General features: G+C 42.3%; 1 long non-coding RNA gene across 1 annotated transcript in view; it reads left to right on the top strand.

Moving 5' to 3' along the window:
• LOC139183002 (uncharacterized) overlaps positions 1-15,386 on the top strand; it is a 435,115-nt gene extending 419,729 nt beyond the window's left edge. Inside the window, exon 5 of the long non-coding RNA XR_011566485.1 lies at positions 15,172-15,386. This is a non-coding gene — a long non-coding RNA (uncharacterized lncRNA). The remainder of the gene's footprint in view (positions 1-15,171) is intronic.
• Positions 15,387-15,616: the final 230 nt, after the last annotated feature.

Genomic DNA, 15,616 nt, shown 5'->3' with positions numbered 1-15,616 from the left:
GAGGTTGTCCTGGATGACTTAGATTGGGGGTATGTGCATGCTGTGTGCTCAGTTATGTCTGACTCTGCGACCCCATGGACTGTAGCCCTCCAGGGTCTGTGGTCCATGGGATTTTCCAGGCAAGAAGACTGGAATGGGTTGCCAAGCCCTCCTCCAGGGAATCTTCCTGACCCAGGGATCAAACCAAACTCACGTCTCTTATGTCTACCTGCATAGGCAGGTGGGTTCTTTACTGCTAGCGCCACCTGGAAAGCCCCCTGAGCCGTCATAGACTTGCTTTAATCACCCTGAGCCTTCAAATAGAAGAGGAAAGCAGAAGTCAGAGAAAAACAAGGTAGAAGAAAAGGCAGGAGACACAGCTGTAAGAAAAATTCAACCTGTCATTACTTGCTTTGAAGGTGAAAGGGGTCATGAGCCAAGTGACATGGGAGACCACCTAGAAGCTGAGAACAATCCCTGCCAATAGCCAGCAAGGAAACCGGAGCCTTGGTCCTACAATCCCATGGAACTGAATTCTACCAACAATCTGTCTATGCTTGGACAGCGATTCTTCCCCCAGGATGTCAAGACCCTCCTGAAATCTCAGCTTTAGCCATTTAGACCTTTGCCAGACTTCTGCCCTACAGAACTCTGAGATAATAAATGAGTGTCATTTTAAGCTGCTAAGTTTGTGGTATTTCATTACCAGAGCAAACGGAAATGAATGTGTTGGGTATTTCAGTGTCCTTGGTTCCTGCCCCCTTAATGCTAGCATGTCCCCCCAACCCAATCATGACAAGCTCCAAACACTCCCACACATTTCCAAATGCTACCGAGGGAGGTACAACCCTGGCTGAGAACTACTGCCATGAGAATTAATAGGAAGAAGCTGGGGTCAAAGGCAGAGGAACCAGTGAGAAGGTTGTTGTGATGTTTAAGCTGAAGAATGAAATAGCCTGAAGGAACATAGTGGGAACATTCATGGGAATAGAGAAGGGGGTGAACTTGAGAGATAATTAGGAGGCAGAGGCAACAGGACTCATCAGTGGGGGCTTGATTAGCATTGGGGGTGAGCCATCTCCTTGGTCCCTGCCCTTCTCTCTACCAGCCTTCCACTCCCACCATCACAGCACATCGAAAAGCAAACAGTATTTTTGCAGAAGTGTGACTGCCCTTCCAGCGGGCAAGTGTGTGAGAGGACAGCTCTCAGAGCCGTCAGCAATTTGTACCAGGATCAGCCAAAGGAGAGAAATGACAGCAGAACTATTGCAAACCCAAAAGGCCCCTTATGGCCAAAGGCACCCAATTGGTGAGACACAGTAATTGCTTGAACAATTTGCAGCCATTCCATGTTGCAATTGACGATAGGAAATGAGGAGAGATTTTTATACCTCCCAACAGAAGCAAGTCAGGCAATCCAAATGCCTGAAATGCAATTTGAACCAGGGTGTTTGGTTAAGCCGACCAAGCTCCAGAGTACAGTTTAAAAGCATTTCACTCTTTGTTGTTCCGTCTCTCAGTCGTGTCTGTCTCTTTGCGATCCCATGGATTCAGTATGCAGGCTTCCCTGTCTGTCGCCATCTCCCAGAGCTTGCTCAAACTCATGTCCATCGAGTCAGAAATATCATCCAGCCATCGTGTCCTCCTGCCTTCAATCTTTCCCAGCATTTGGGTCTTTTCTAATGAGTTGGCTCTTTGGTCAAAGTACTGGAGCTTCAGCTTCAGCATCAGTCCTTATAATGAATATTCAGGGTTGATTTCCTTTAGAGTTGATTCTAGAGATTTTTTGGTACTTTGTCCAACAGGCCTGTGCCCTCCTCTACACTCATGTAACCAGCTGCATGCACTAGATCCCTGCTGTACAAAGTAATTAGTGTGGTCTCTGTTTTCCTCCCTGGACTTCCATGAGGCAGGGGACACACACACACAGTGTATCACAGGCTTATTTCAAACATACCTTTGTTCTCACTCCAGGTGTCTCTAGCCCCCATCCAGTTGATGCTGAGCTTCCTAGTCTAGTGACTGAGAAGGCCACCACTGCATAATTAAGCCCTAATCTAGGGAAGCTGAGCACCACAGAGCATGTAACCAGTTATCCAAGACAAATGCAAGGGTCATGGGAGCCTTTTAAAGTTGGTTCTAGGTGAGCAATAAAAATTTCCCTGGCATTTGCTTTTTTCTTATGCTCTTGAAAACAGCTGCAGTGACATGAATGAAACATCAAGTCAAAAATAATGATTCAACAAACTCATAAGTCATGATAGAGAATCTGAATTTTTTGTGCTCTTTCATGCATAGGGATTGATGAATCTCATAGGTTTTCTTGGCATCAGCACTTTGGGTGAGGTGTTCAGTGTGTAATATTAAGGCTAGTTGGCACATATGTAATTCATATGAAGGTTTTGCCTATCAAAGTGTCCTATTAAAGTTGACCACACTCTTCCATCCCCAGTGGAATTTAAATGGCTTATGGCATTGGTCCTCAACCTTTTTGGCACCACGGACTGGTTTCATGGAAGACAATTTTTCCAGGCACCAGGGGTAAGGGGGAGGGTTTGGGGATGATTCAAGGGCACTACCTTTGCTGTGCACTATGTTTCTATTTTTATTGCGTCAGCGCCACCTCAGATCATTAGGTATTATATCTTGGAGGTTGGCGACCCCCGATTATGGCATGGGTAGTTTGGCTCTGGGTCTTGTTAAGTAAGACATGTCCCCCTTCTCAGACTTTTGATCAAATTCCATTACATGGAGTCCATTCTGTTTCTTAAAGACAAAGTTGTTTCATATGGAAATCAGTATAATAATGTTAAGTTTCAGATTCAGCCCTAAAGTGGGAAAACCCAGCACTGACGATTCTGGCTGCATCTACACCTACCTTGCTTTGGAGTCATTTTTAGGTCCAAGAGACTGTCTTTTTCTTTGCTCAGGCACTGAGGAAAAGCCAAGGGCAAGAAGCGAGCATCCCTGTTCTTGGTGTCATTTCCTGACTCTGTATTAATATGTGTGATTTTATAATTACAGCTATTTACTTGATCCTGGATAGGCAAATCAGTTTGGGAGCTGAAGGGATGTTTTACGTCAAGATGCTCTAACTTTGGTTGGCTATTATCTTCTGAATATTTAGGAATGGTGACAGCCATCTCTCCATTCTTAAATATATTTCTGACTGAATTCAGAGCTTCAGTCCCAAAAAGGGAGAGAGAACGCTGCTACATAAGATGAGAAAACTAATAAAACTATAGAACTGGGATTTTTTTCTATAAAAGAAAATCCATAACTGACAAAATACCTCACTAAGTCATTTTTCCTCCCCAATGTCTTGTGCTGTGCATGTGTTTGGCACATGCACAAATTAAGTTTACAGATTTCGTAAAGCAATTCATCCTGCTCTGAGTCTAATGCCAGTAATTTTTCAAGGAAGTCAGCAGAATGTAGCCCAAGAAGGAAAACATTGGCATTATTTTTTTAAACCATTATTTTTACTCAATCTGTTACTGAACTGTGACTAAATCATTTGCTCTTCACATTTAATTTTTAATTTTGTGCTATTCTCCTCCCCACTCCTCACCAAATGAGGTTGAGTCCTAAGTCCTTGTACCCTAACATTCCAGCTGTACAATCATATAAGAGGTTTGTTTTAGTAAAAATGATTACTGGTGTCTATAATAGAATTGTAATAACTCAATACTATTTTATAAATTTTTGATTCACTCTGCAGTTTTTATTTGACAGCTTGCCAAGTTCCAGTTTTTATCTGATCATCTTTGCATCAATAATGCATGAGACTGAGATCTTCTGAAAAGAGGATACTTTTTCCTCCCCCTCTCACTGAATGCTTTGCTTTTGCAGCAAAAATATTGATTTGAATTTAATAATCTATAATCCTTTTGGTTTGATCACACTTAGCAGGAAACCCTGGAAGGAGCAACAGCCATATACTTGCTAACATGGAATCTACTGGTCCTCTCTAATAAATGGAATCATTGAGCACTTGATTCATACTATAGCTTGTTATATGTAATTAATTAAAGGTTTGAAATAGTAGAGATTTGAATGGTTCTGGGTTTCCCTATTCAGATCCTCTCAATCAAAAAATAACAATCAACAAAACCTTTGCCACAGAAAAGTGATGTTTCTGATTATAATTTTTTGTCACCTCCATCAATGCACATTTTGTCACACTCTGCTTTTAAATGATCCCAGCAGCGCTGCTGATCTTAGTCTGCTCTCGCTCCCAGCTGTTCGATTTCAAATCCATTGTGAGTAACAGGTCCCTCTTATCACCTGCTTCCAGGATTATTGTAAAAAAATCAGCATCAGGAAAAGAAACTGACGAGGAACTGAGAGGGCCCTCCAACTACTCATCTTCTTCCATGGTCTTAATTTCCATCTGTAAGAACTGCAACCAAGGGCATCTTGTAGAGTTTGGTATTCCCATCTCAAATCGATGACAAGAGTTGGTAAGTAAGAGAATCGCTAGCCCAGTGGTTGTTAAGCAATTAAATCAGAATCTCTGGGGGTACAATGTGGGCATTAATATTATTAAAAGCTTCCCAGTCATTTTTATGTGACTCAGTAGTTCTCTACCCTGAAACTTTGCCACTCTTGGTGCAGCTGGGTGCCAGTCTCATGGACTTAGTAGAATTGCAGAAATTTACCAATCAGGTTGATTCTACTGAGCCTTGTCTGCTAAATCAGAAACTGCATATCAGCAAAATCTCCCAAATGATTTGTAGACATATTAAAGTTTGAGAAACAGTGACCTAAATCACTATTATAAGAAACTTCCCCAAGTTAGCAAACCAATTACTAAACAGAATGGCAGCCTTCAGTGTTTCTAGAAGAAGCAGGAGTCAGTAGCTGTGAGTTCTTTTGTTAGGCAGTCCTGGCTTTATACCCTGGTTATCTGTTATTAGCTGTGCGCTTTGGGTCCGTCTCTATAAATATCAGTTTGCTTATCTGTGATGATACTAATGATAGTACCCACCTCCATGGTGTTATTGTGAAAATGAATCAAAATAATACGTGTAAAGTACATAAGACCATGCCAGATGCATTGTGAGCAAGCAGTATGTTTTAGTAGTTAATACTAATACTAATAATAAGGCTGTATTCTTCAGAGACCTCTTCAATTGCTAAATTGTCTAAATGTAGGTGATAATGTTCTTAAAATTTGTCTTTTTACCCTTAAAGCCAACTGAAGCTGTCACGGAAGTTGGACCTAATGTGTACCCTTGCACTTTTAGCTTACACTTGATCTCATTCATCACTTACAGGAGGGGCAACAAGAAGGTCATTGGATGCTTGAAAAAGCAGTGCAGTGGTAAGGTCAACTTGAATGCCTTTCTTGCACCTGAGCCTGGGTGACTTCAGCTTAATTTTCTCTGGGAGGCATGCCATTGTGTATAAAAGGATTCACAAAGCTGGCTTCGGTGTGAGGTGGACTCTGTTCACCTAAATTTGGCCTGATTTGGAAAGCTTACTTGGCTCTCTCCCACCAAATCCAAACAGGGATGGGAGATTTTATTAAAATGACTTGGGCCCAGCCTGCTCTGTGCTCTGAACCATTGAAGGGAGCCAAAAATGTCCCCTGGTGTCCATAGAAACATTGTTCTTATTTTTCAAAATTAATCCAGCTGAATTTGCAAGGCTGCTTCACCTCCATTCGAGCCGCCGACGGCCAGGACAAAGAACTGTTTTGATGTTCCCAGCTGGGAACCCTGCCCTCAGCAAATACAGTTGATATAAATAAATGGTCTCTTGCCTGCCTACATTCATGCCCATCTGTTTGAAGGGCATGGTGCCCAATCAAAAGTTGCCTAGACGCTCACCATGGGCACCAGAGCCAAGGAAGGACGATTCTGTGGCAGCCTGCCTAATGCTGCGAGCGCCATCCCTTCAGGGGTGGGTTCTCATCCTGGACCAGAATAGGAGCACTGGCACCGCATGTTTCCTTACTGTTGATCACACCTGTTGACAAGACAGTGCCAAACCAGAGGAAGAGGGGAAGAAAGAAAACTGCTGTGTAGGAGCATCTCTGGGCTCTCGGGGCCTGGTGTGGGCCCACTAAGACAGATTCTAATTAAGTAGAGAAAATCTCTGCCATGGATATTCTGACGGGGCCCAAGACTGGCAAGTCAGACTTTGTCTGGCTTTATTGCAGGGGCAGAGGGCAAGCTGTTCCCAGCTGGCAGCTCTTCCCTGTCTAATATAGGAAATATAATAGAACACTGGTCTTTGATGACATCAGGAGCCAAATAAACCAGGAGGAATGAATCAGGCTCAGCCCGGCCCACACTCTGCTAGCTCCCAATTTTCACCCACCCACTGGCAGCAATTGGCCTGATGAGTACCAGCCACAGGATGTAAAAACCCAGGAGCTGATTTTGTTTTGCATTGGCTGGACTTGAGGAAGAAAATGTAGCCAGTCAGTAGAAAGCATGATGTAAGGACATTTTTATGCTGATAAAAGTGAGTAAATTCCCTCTGAGGTTGTTAAGCACAATTGGAAATAAATTTACGTACTTGGTCACCAGGGGATCACAGAGGGGTCTAGGAGAGAATCCTTACAGCCAAAGTCAGGAGCTTCCTCATCCCCATGGATGTCTCCAGGACTAACAGTGGCTCTCAGCCATGGAGTTCTGCAGTGTTGGGGAGTGAGCAGTCTTTGTTGGTGAGAAGTTCACGTGTGCTGCCTCGTCCTCTGGAAGGAAAACAGGTTGAGAAACTGCTGGCTCAAAGACTCAAAGCAAGCATGCCTTGTTATACATAAAAGCACATTTGTTAGTCCAAGATCTGTATGTTGATTTTTTAATTGGCGTATAGTTGTTTTACAAAGTTGTGTTAGTTTCTGCTGTACACCAAAGTGAATCAGCTGTATGTATACTTGTATCCCCTCCCTCCACAGGGCACCAAGCTGAGCTCCCTGTGCTATACATTTCCTTCCCACTAGCTAGCTATTTTACACATGGTAGTATATACATGTCAGTCCCAATCTCCCAGTTCATCCCACCCACCCTTGCCCCATATCCACACATCTGTTCTCTACATCTGCATCTCTAATCCTGCCCTGCGAGTAGGTTCATCTGTGCTGTTTTTCTAGATTTTGCATATATGCGTTAATTACAATATTTGTTTTTCTCTTTCTGACTTACCTCTCTCTGTACGGCAGGCTCCATTTGGTGTTGATCCTAAGTTTGCACTGCCTTCTTCAAGTTTCAATATTCTATCAGTTAGATTTGTGGCTGAATCTTTGTGGTGGGCTGGACTGCAGTCCTCTGAGATGTCCAGAACCAGAGAATATACCACCTGATAGGGCAAAAGGGATTGTGATGTGTGATTAAATTAAGCATCTTGAGGTGGGGGGATTATCTTGGATTATCTGGATGGGCCTAGTGGAATCATAAGAGTCCCATCAGAGCAGGAGGCAGTGTGATGAAGGCAGATGTGTTGAAGATGGAAGAAGGGTCCAGAACCCAAGAAATGCAAGTTGCCATCAGAAGCTTAAAAAAAGCAAGGAAACCGGTGCTCTCAGACCTTCCAGAAGGAAGCAACCCTGTAGACAACTTAACTTTGGCATAGGAAGACTGATTTTTCAGTATTTAGAATAAATATACGTTGCTACAAGCCAATAAGTTTGTGGTACTTTTTGAAGCAAGAATAGGAAGCTAAGACAGTCTTTATCCTTATGGAGCTAACTGAAGGTGGCCCAAGATGAGAGGCTCCCAGGCTTTAAAAAGAAAGCTTAGAGCAACACCATCCATTGGCTGCACCAATAAACAAACTAACTGAGTTTTCTATTTTCCCCACCAGCTCACTGGCTTTTTTTCCTCCCTTAGTGAACACAAAGGATCATGGTTAAACCCAGTGTTGCTTTTGTTTTTTCTTTTGGAAATTGTGCAAGTCTAAGTTTAGAAGAAACAGGGCCAGAATACCACTCACATTGACCTTGTTCAGTTCAGTTAAGTCACTCAGTCATGTGTGACTCTTTGCCACCCCATGAATCTCAGCATGCCAGGCCTCCCTGTCCATTACCAACTCCCAGAGTTCACTCAGACTCACGTCCATCGAGTCAGTGATGCCATCCAGCCATCTCATCCTCTGTCGTCCCCTTCTCCTTCTGCCCCCCATCCCTCCCAGCATCAAAGTCTTTTCCAGTGAGTCAACCCTTCATATGAGGTGGCCAAAGAACTAGAGTTTCAGCTTTAGCATCATTCCCTCCAAAGAAATCCCAGGGCTGATCTCCTTCAGAATGGACTGGTTGGATCTCCTTGCAGTCCAAGGGACTCTCAAGGGTCTTCTCCAACACCACAATTCAAAAGCATCAATTCTTCGCACTCAGCTTTCTTCAAAGTCCAACTCTCACATCCATACATGACCACAGGAAAAACCATAGCCTTGACTAGATGGACCTTTGTTGGCAAAGTAATGTCTCTGCTTTCAATATGCTATCTAGGTTGGTCATAACTTTTCTTCCAAGTAGTAAGCATCTTTTAATTTCATGGCTGAAGTCACAATCTGCAGTGATTTTGGAGCCCCCTAAATTAACGTCTGACACTGTTTCCACTGTTTCCCCATCTATTTCCCATGAAATGATGGGACCAGATGCCATAATCTTCGTTTTCTGAATGTTGAGCTTTAAGCCAACTTTTTCACTCTCCACTTTCACTTTCATCAAGAGGCTTCTGAGTTCCTCTTCACTTTCTGCCATAAGGGTGATGTCATCTGCATATCTGAGGTTATTGATATTTCTCCAGGCAATCTTGATTCCAGCTTGTGCTTCTTCCAGCTCAGCGTTTCTCATGATGTACTCTGCATATAAGTTAAATAAGCAGGGTGACAATATACAGCCTTGATGTACTACTTTTCCTGTTTGGAACCAGTCTGTTTTTCCATGTCCAGTTCTAACTGTTGCTTCCTGACCTGCATATAGGTTTCTCAAGAGGCAGGTCAGGTGGTCTGGTATTCCCATCTCTTTCAGAAATTTCCACAGTTTATTGTGATCCACACAGTCAAAGGCTTTGGCATAGTCACTAAAGCAGAAATAGATGTTTTTTTGGAGCTCTCTTGCTTTTTTGATGATCCAGCGTATGTTGGCAATTTGATCTCTGGTTCCTCTGCCTTTTCTAAAACCAGCTTGAACGTCTGGAAGTTCATGGTTCATGTATTGCTGAAGCCTGGCTTGGAGAATTTTGAGCATTACTAGCATGTGAGATGAGTGCGATTGTGCTGTAGTTTGAACATTCTTTGGCGTTGCCTTTCTTTGGGATTGGAATGAAAACTGACCTTTTCCAGTCCTGTGGCAACTGCTGAGTTTTTCAAATTTGCTGGCATATTGAGTGCAGCACTTTCACAGCATCATCTTTCAGGATTTGAAATAGCTCAACTGGAGTTCCATCACCTCCACTAGCTTTGTTCGTAGTGATGCTTCCTAAGGCCGACTTGACTTCACATTCCAGGATGTCTGGCACTAGGTCAGTGATCACACCATCGTGATTATCTGGGACATGAAGATCTTTTTTGTACAGTTCTTCTGTGTATTCTTGCCACCTCTTCTTAATATCTTCTGCTTCTGTTAGGTCCATACCATTTCTGTCCTTTATCGAGCCCATCTTTGCATGAAATGTTCCCTTGGTATCTCTAATTTTCTTGAAAAGATCTCTAGTCTTTCCCATTCTGTTGTTTTCCTCTATTTCTTTGCATTGATCGCTGAGGAAGGCTTTCTTATCTCTTGCTATTCTTTGGAACTCTGTATTCAGATGCTTATATCTTTCCTTTCCTCCTTTGCTTTTCACTTCTCTTCTTTTCACAGCTATCTGTAAGGCCTCCCCAGATAGCCATTTTTCTTTTTTGCATTTCTTTTCCATGGGGATGGTCTTGATCCCTGTCTCCTGTACAATGTCACGAACCTCCAACCATAGTTCATCAGGCACTCTGTCTATCAGATCTAGGCCCTTAAATCTATTTCTCACTTCCACTGTATAATCATAAGGGATTTGATTTAGGTCATACCTGAATGGTCTAGTGGTTTTCCCTACTTTCTTCAATTTCAGTCTGAATTTGGCAATAAGGAATTCATGATCTGAGCCACAGTCAGCTTCTGGTCTTGTTTTTGCTGACTGTATAGAGCTTCTCCGTCTTTAGCTGCAAAGAATATAATCAATCTGATTTCGGTGTTGACCATCTGGTGATGTCCATGTATAGAGTCTTCTCTTGTGTTGTTGGAAGAGGGTGTTTGCTATAACCAGTGCATTTTCTTGGCAAAACTCTATTAGTCTTTGCCCTGCTTCATTCCATATTCCAAGGCTAAATTTGCCTGTTACTCCAGGTGTTTCTTGACTTCCTACTTTTGCATTCCAGTCCCCTATAATGAAAAGGACATCTTTTTTGAGTGTTAGTTCTAAAAGGTCTTGTAGGTCTTCATAGAACTGTTCAACTTCAGCTTCTTCAGCATTACTGGTTGGGGCATAGACTTGGATTACTGTGATATTGAATGGTTTGCCTTGGAAACGAACAGAGATCATTCTGTCCTTTTTGAGACTGCATCCAAGTGCTGCATTTCGGACTCTTTTGTTGACTGTGATGGCTATTCCATTTCTTCTGAAGGATTCCTGCCCGCAGTAGTAGATATAATGGTCATCTGAGTTAAATTCACCCATTCCAGTCCATTTTAGTTCGCTGATTCCTAGAATGTCGACATTCACTCTTACCATCTCTTGTTTGACCACTTCCAATTTGCCTTGATTCATGGACCTGACATTCCAGGTTCCTGTGCAATATTGCTGTTTACAGCATCGGACCTTGCTTCTATCACCAGTCACATCCACAATTGGGTATTGTTTTTGCTTTGGCTCCATCCCTTCATTCTTTCTGGAGTTATTTCTCCACTGATGTCCAGTAGCATATTGGGCCCCTACTGACTTGTGGAGTTCCTCCTTCAGTATCCTATCATTTTGCCTTTTCATACTGTTGATGGGGTTCTCAAGGCAAGAATACTGAAGTGGTTTGCCATTCCCTTCTCCAGTGGACTGCATTCTGTCAGACCTCTCCACCATGACCCGCCCATCTTGGGTGGCCCCACGGGCATGGCTTAGTTTCTTTTTTTATTATGTATTTATTTATTTATTTTTTGGCTTAGTTTCATTGAGTTAGACAAGGCTATGGTCCTAGTGATTAGGTTGGTTAGTTTTCTGTGATTATGTTTTCAGTGTGTCTGCCCTCTGATGCCCCCTTGCAACAGCTACCATCTTACTTGGGTAAGAGATTACCTTGGATGAGGGGTATCTCCTCACCACCGCCCCTCCTGACTTTGAATATGGAATAGCTCCTCTAGGCCCTCCTGCACCCACGCAGCCACTGCTCCTTGGACCTAAGCTATTGGTAATGCCAATTCCATCACAGGCATTCATTTCCCAAAGGCAGGGAACAGTTTTAGAGCAGCAATTCAGATTTATGTTCAGCTAATATTACTGTTGGAGAAGGCAATGGCATCCCACTCCAGTATTCTTGCCTGGAAAATCCCATGGACTAAGGAGCCTGGTAGGCTGCAGTCTGTGGGGTGCTAAGAGTCAGACACGACTGAAGTGACTTAGCAGTATTACTATATCCCTACTAAGTGCCTGGCACTCGTATAACATGTTTGACATGTGGAATATCTCCTTAAACAACACAGTGAGTAAACTGCAAATCTCCTGGACACACACATAGCATGAAATAGCCACTATTGTAAGAAGTTAATGCTTATTCTTCTCAGCAAGTATCATAACACTGTAGGGTAGCCACTGTCACTGAATGTTAGCAGCAGGTGCCCGTCTGTGTACCCATCCATCATTCCATCCCAGCAGCTGGATTGCTCATCATTTTTCTTCCTGTGGTGGCCCTGATCTGCAGAAAGCTGCTTCTGCTGCTAAGTCACTTCAGTCGTGTCTGACTCTGTGTGACCCCATAGACAGAAGCCCACCAGGCTCCCCCATCCCTGGGATTCTCCAGGAAAAATCCAGAATTTACCTGTGGTTACAGTATGCTTCAGTCAGGTTTTATATGTACACACACACACACATATATTACTCAAATAATATTCAATATACTACTTAGAGTGGGCCTCTTCTGCTTCTGTTTCCTCTAAACTATAACATAACACGCAATAAGCAATAAGTCTGCGCAATAAGTAACCATGCACTCCAGAGCGACCAGGATCATACAGAAGGAAGAAGTGATAATTTAATTGTTTTCTTTTCCTTCAAATAAACACATTGAATTTCTTTCATAAAAATTTGAGAAATTGAGACTCTGCTAGTTCTATTGTTTATCTCTGTTGAATAAAGTTAAAAGAGATCTTTTCCAAGTTGGTTGAGTTTTATCCATGTTCCCTATCAATTGGTCTGTTTCAACATGCATTTCTAGTGTTTGGCATACTAAAAAATTACCCCCATCACTTCTACATCTACTATTTGGTCCTTATTCTGCCCAAGCTTTCTTTTTAAGAATAAAAGTAAATGAAAATATTTCTCTTGGTGAAGCGTCATTTTCTTAATGCTATTTTCATTTTTTTTTTTGCTTGCAATCCAAGTTAGTGATAATTTAGTCATTTATTATGATGATAGCCTCAATATTTGAGATGCCTATCAGAGTGAAATGAAAGTGCCTCTGTAGAATTCAATAGACCAGAGAAGAAAATAATCAAAGTACTGTTTATTCATTCACTTATCAACAAACATTTATTGAACATTTAGTTGCCTTGGTATCCTCTCTTTTTTTCTGCTTTTTCATTCTCTTTCTTCCTCTCTCCTACAAAATTGACATCATATTTCAGAAACTGAAAATTCAGAGATGAATAAAATATAGCTCCCATCCTTAAGGACTTAGAGACAGTAACAATACAACACAGTGCAACTGTTCTGTTACGAAAAGGAGCAAGAGGTGCCGTGGGCATATCAGAAGGGAGAGGCCACTTGTGCCTGGGAGCATCACGGAAGGCTTCACAAAAGAGGTGACACTTTAATAGAGGTTTGAGTAGGAGTTCACCAGGAGAACAGGGTTGGGGGTGTATTAGTTTTCTATCTTTAAGTAACAAATTACCACAACCTCAGTGGCATAAACATTTACTATCTCACAGTTTTTGTGGATCAGGAGTCTGAGCATGGATTATTTGGGTTCTCTGTTCAAGGTCAGGGCTTCCTTGATGGTTTTGTGGGTAAAGAATCTGCATGCCAGTGCAGGAAACACAGGAGATGCAGGTTCAATCCCTGGGTTAGGAAGCTCCCCTGGAGGAGGACATGGCAACCCACTCGAGTGTCTTGCCTGAGAAATCCCATGGACAGTGGAGCCTGGTGGGCTACAGTCCATGGGGTGGCAAAGAGTTAGACACAACTGAGTGACTAAGCATGCACAGTTCAAGGTCACACAAGGTTCAACTCAAGATATAAGGTGGGCTGAATTTTCATTTGGAGGCTTGAATGTGGAATAATGCATTTCTAAGCTCACTTACGCTGTTGGCAGCTTTCATTTCTTCATGGCTGTATGACTGAGGACCTGAGCCTGTCCTCAGGTCCCGGAGGCTGCCCACGGGTTTATTACCATGGTCTTCTCCAACATGGCTTCTCATTTCATTAAGCCAGCAAGGAGAGTCTCTAGTCTAAGACAGAATCTTATACAGTGTAACAAAATCACAGGTCTCATGTGCACCTAAGGACAGAACCATGAACAACAAAGGTGAAGTCATGAACACCAAAGGAGGGTCTCACTGGGGTTCATGCTGGGATCCATCACATGGGATGATGAGAGCAATCAGATAGACAGATAAGATGCCATGTAGGGAATGAACAGTGGTTCCATATGGTTGTAACAGGATGGAGAAGTTAGGAAAGAGAGACTCAGACTGGGGAAGTAATAATCACTGCCAACATTTATATAATACTTACTCTGTGCCAGAGTACTTTCGTATATGTTAAATCATTAATCTGACCAAGATTATAGAGATTGTAAATGGTGAAACTGCATTTTAATTGCCTGGCTCCTGAGTCTGTGTCTTTAAACCACTAGGCAATACTGCCTCTGGGCAAGTATTGAGGTGTTCCAGGAGCATATTAGGAAGGGTCTTGTTAAGGAATTTAATTTTATTCCAGGAAGTGCTGAAGAACACAATAGGGATTTGAAAGTTGCTCAGACTGGCACACAACCAGTAGCATCGAGGAGGCACTAGAGCCAAAGAAACTGATGCAGGTGAGGGAAGATGAGTTACTGAATGAATGTGGGAGTTATGGGCATTAGAGGAAGGGGACAGATATGGGAACTTTGCAAAATGTACATGATCTGACTCAGTGATTGTGAGGGCTGGGCATACAGTGGTGGAACTGAGGAAGAGGGGTGTGTCTCAGGTAACTTCCAGGTTCCTGGCCTAGATGGTTTGGTGGGTAATGGAGTACCCACCCAATAAGCATCAGGTTACTAAGAGGCAGGGACTACACTCTTCTCTTTCGGTGTTATATCCTTGGGGCCAGCATAGGGCTCTGCCCATGGTTATGAAAACACCCTCTTATACTGTGCCTATTACAATGATATGTCAAGCACTGTTCTAAGAGCTTTGCTTGTGCTAACTTGTCTAACCCTCACAAAACCTGCATGATAGATACTATTATCATCCACGTTCTACGAAAGAGGCAAATGAGATACAGTGTGGTTAAGTAACTTGTCTGAGGTCACATAGTTTGTAAGTATCACAGCCAAGATTTGAACTCAGGCAGGCTTTCTCTGGAGTCCATGTGCTTGAGCAGCACACTGTGGTCATATCTCCTTCCCTCAACAAACAAAACCCCACACAAACAATCATATTTGTTAAATGTTATGTGACTTTATGAAAGAATGAATATTTACAATATGATGTGATAAATTTGTCAATAGCCTTAATGGCCTTTGTATAAGTCTCTGTTATCACATTTAGGGGATTGCATTCTAAGGATGTCTTGAAATACTTTCTCTCCCACTATTGTTGAGCCCCTCAAACCTAAGGACTGGGTTCTGTTCCAGACATTTCCATGGTGTCTCGTGCAGTGCACTCAATAACTGTGGAATGAATTATTTTCTTATGTATTATATGAATTATTTATAATTTCTAAATTGTACTGACTGTGTTATCTCATTTAATACTGACATCAACTAGTGACAGTATGTCCTGTTATTCTCTTTTTATAGATGTGGACATCGAGGCAGAAGAGAGTGACCAAACTGAGCCCCAAAGTTCAATCAAGAGTACTCATCATCCTTCCTCATTATAATAAATCTTGACCAGAATAATGGAGACCCTCGAGAATATAATATTCTAAGCTGAAATACTCAATATAATGGCTGTGATTCTTGCAATCCATTTTCTTTTTCTTTTTTACAAGCACATCAGGGAAATAAAACCTGAAAACATAGGCTACACTAAAAACTAAAAAGAGGAAAGTATCATGACTGGCATTAAGTAATTGATTAATTAATTAATTATGTGGCCATTACAGAGTGTAGTCTAAAGAATAAGTCTATTTATTGATGAAATAAATTAAAAACTAAAAGCCAGGGGAACAGACTGTGGCTGTCATCCTTACTTCAGCACATGCCCACCTCTGTCACTCTGACCTCTTATCCACTCACCAAT

Source organism: Bos indicus, chromosome 5, assembly GCF_029378745.1.
Source record: "Bos indicus isolate NIAB-ARS_2022 breed Sahiwal x Tharparkar chromosome 5, NIAB-ARS_B.indTharparkar_mat_pri_1.0, whole genome shotgun sequence".
Lineage (NCBI taxonomy): Eukaryota > Metazoa > Chordata > Mammalia > Artiodactyla > Bovidae > Bos > Bos indicus.
The sequence above is the reverse complement of the archived record's forward strand: the minus strand, read 5'-3'. Positions and strand labels throughout refer to the sequence as shown.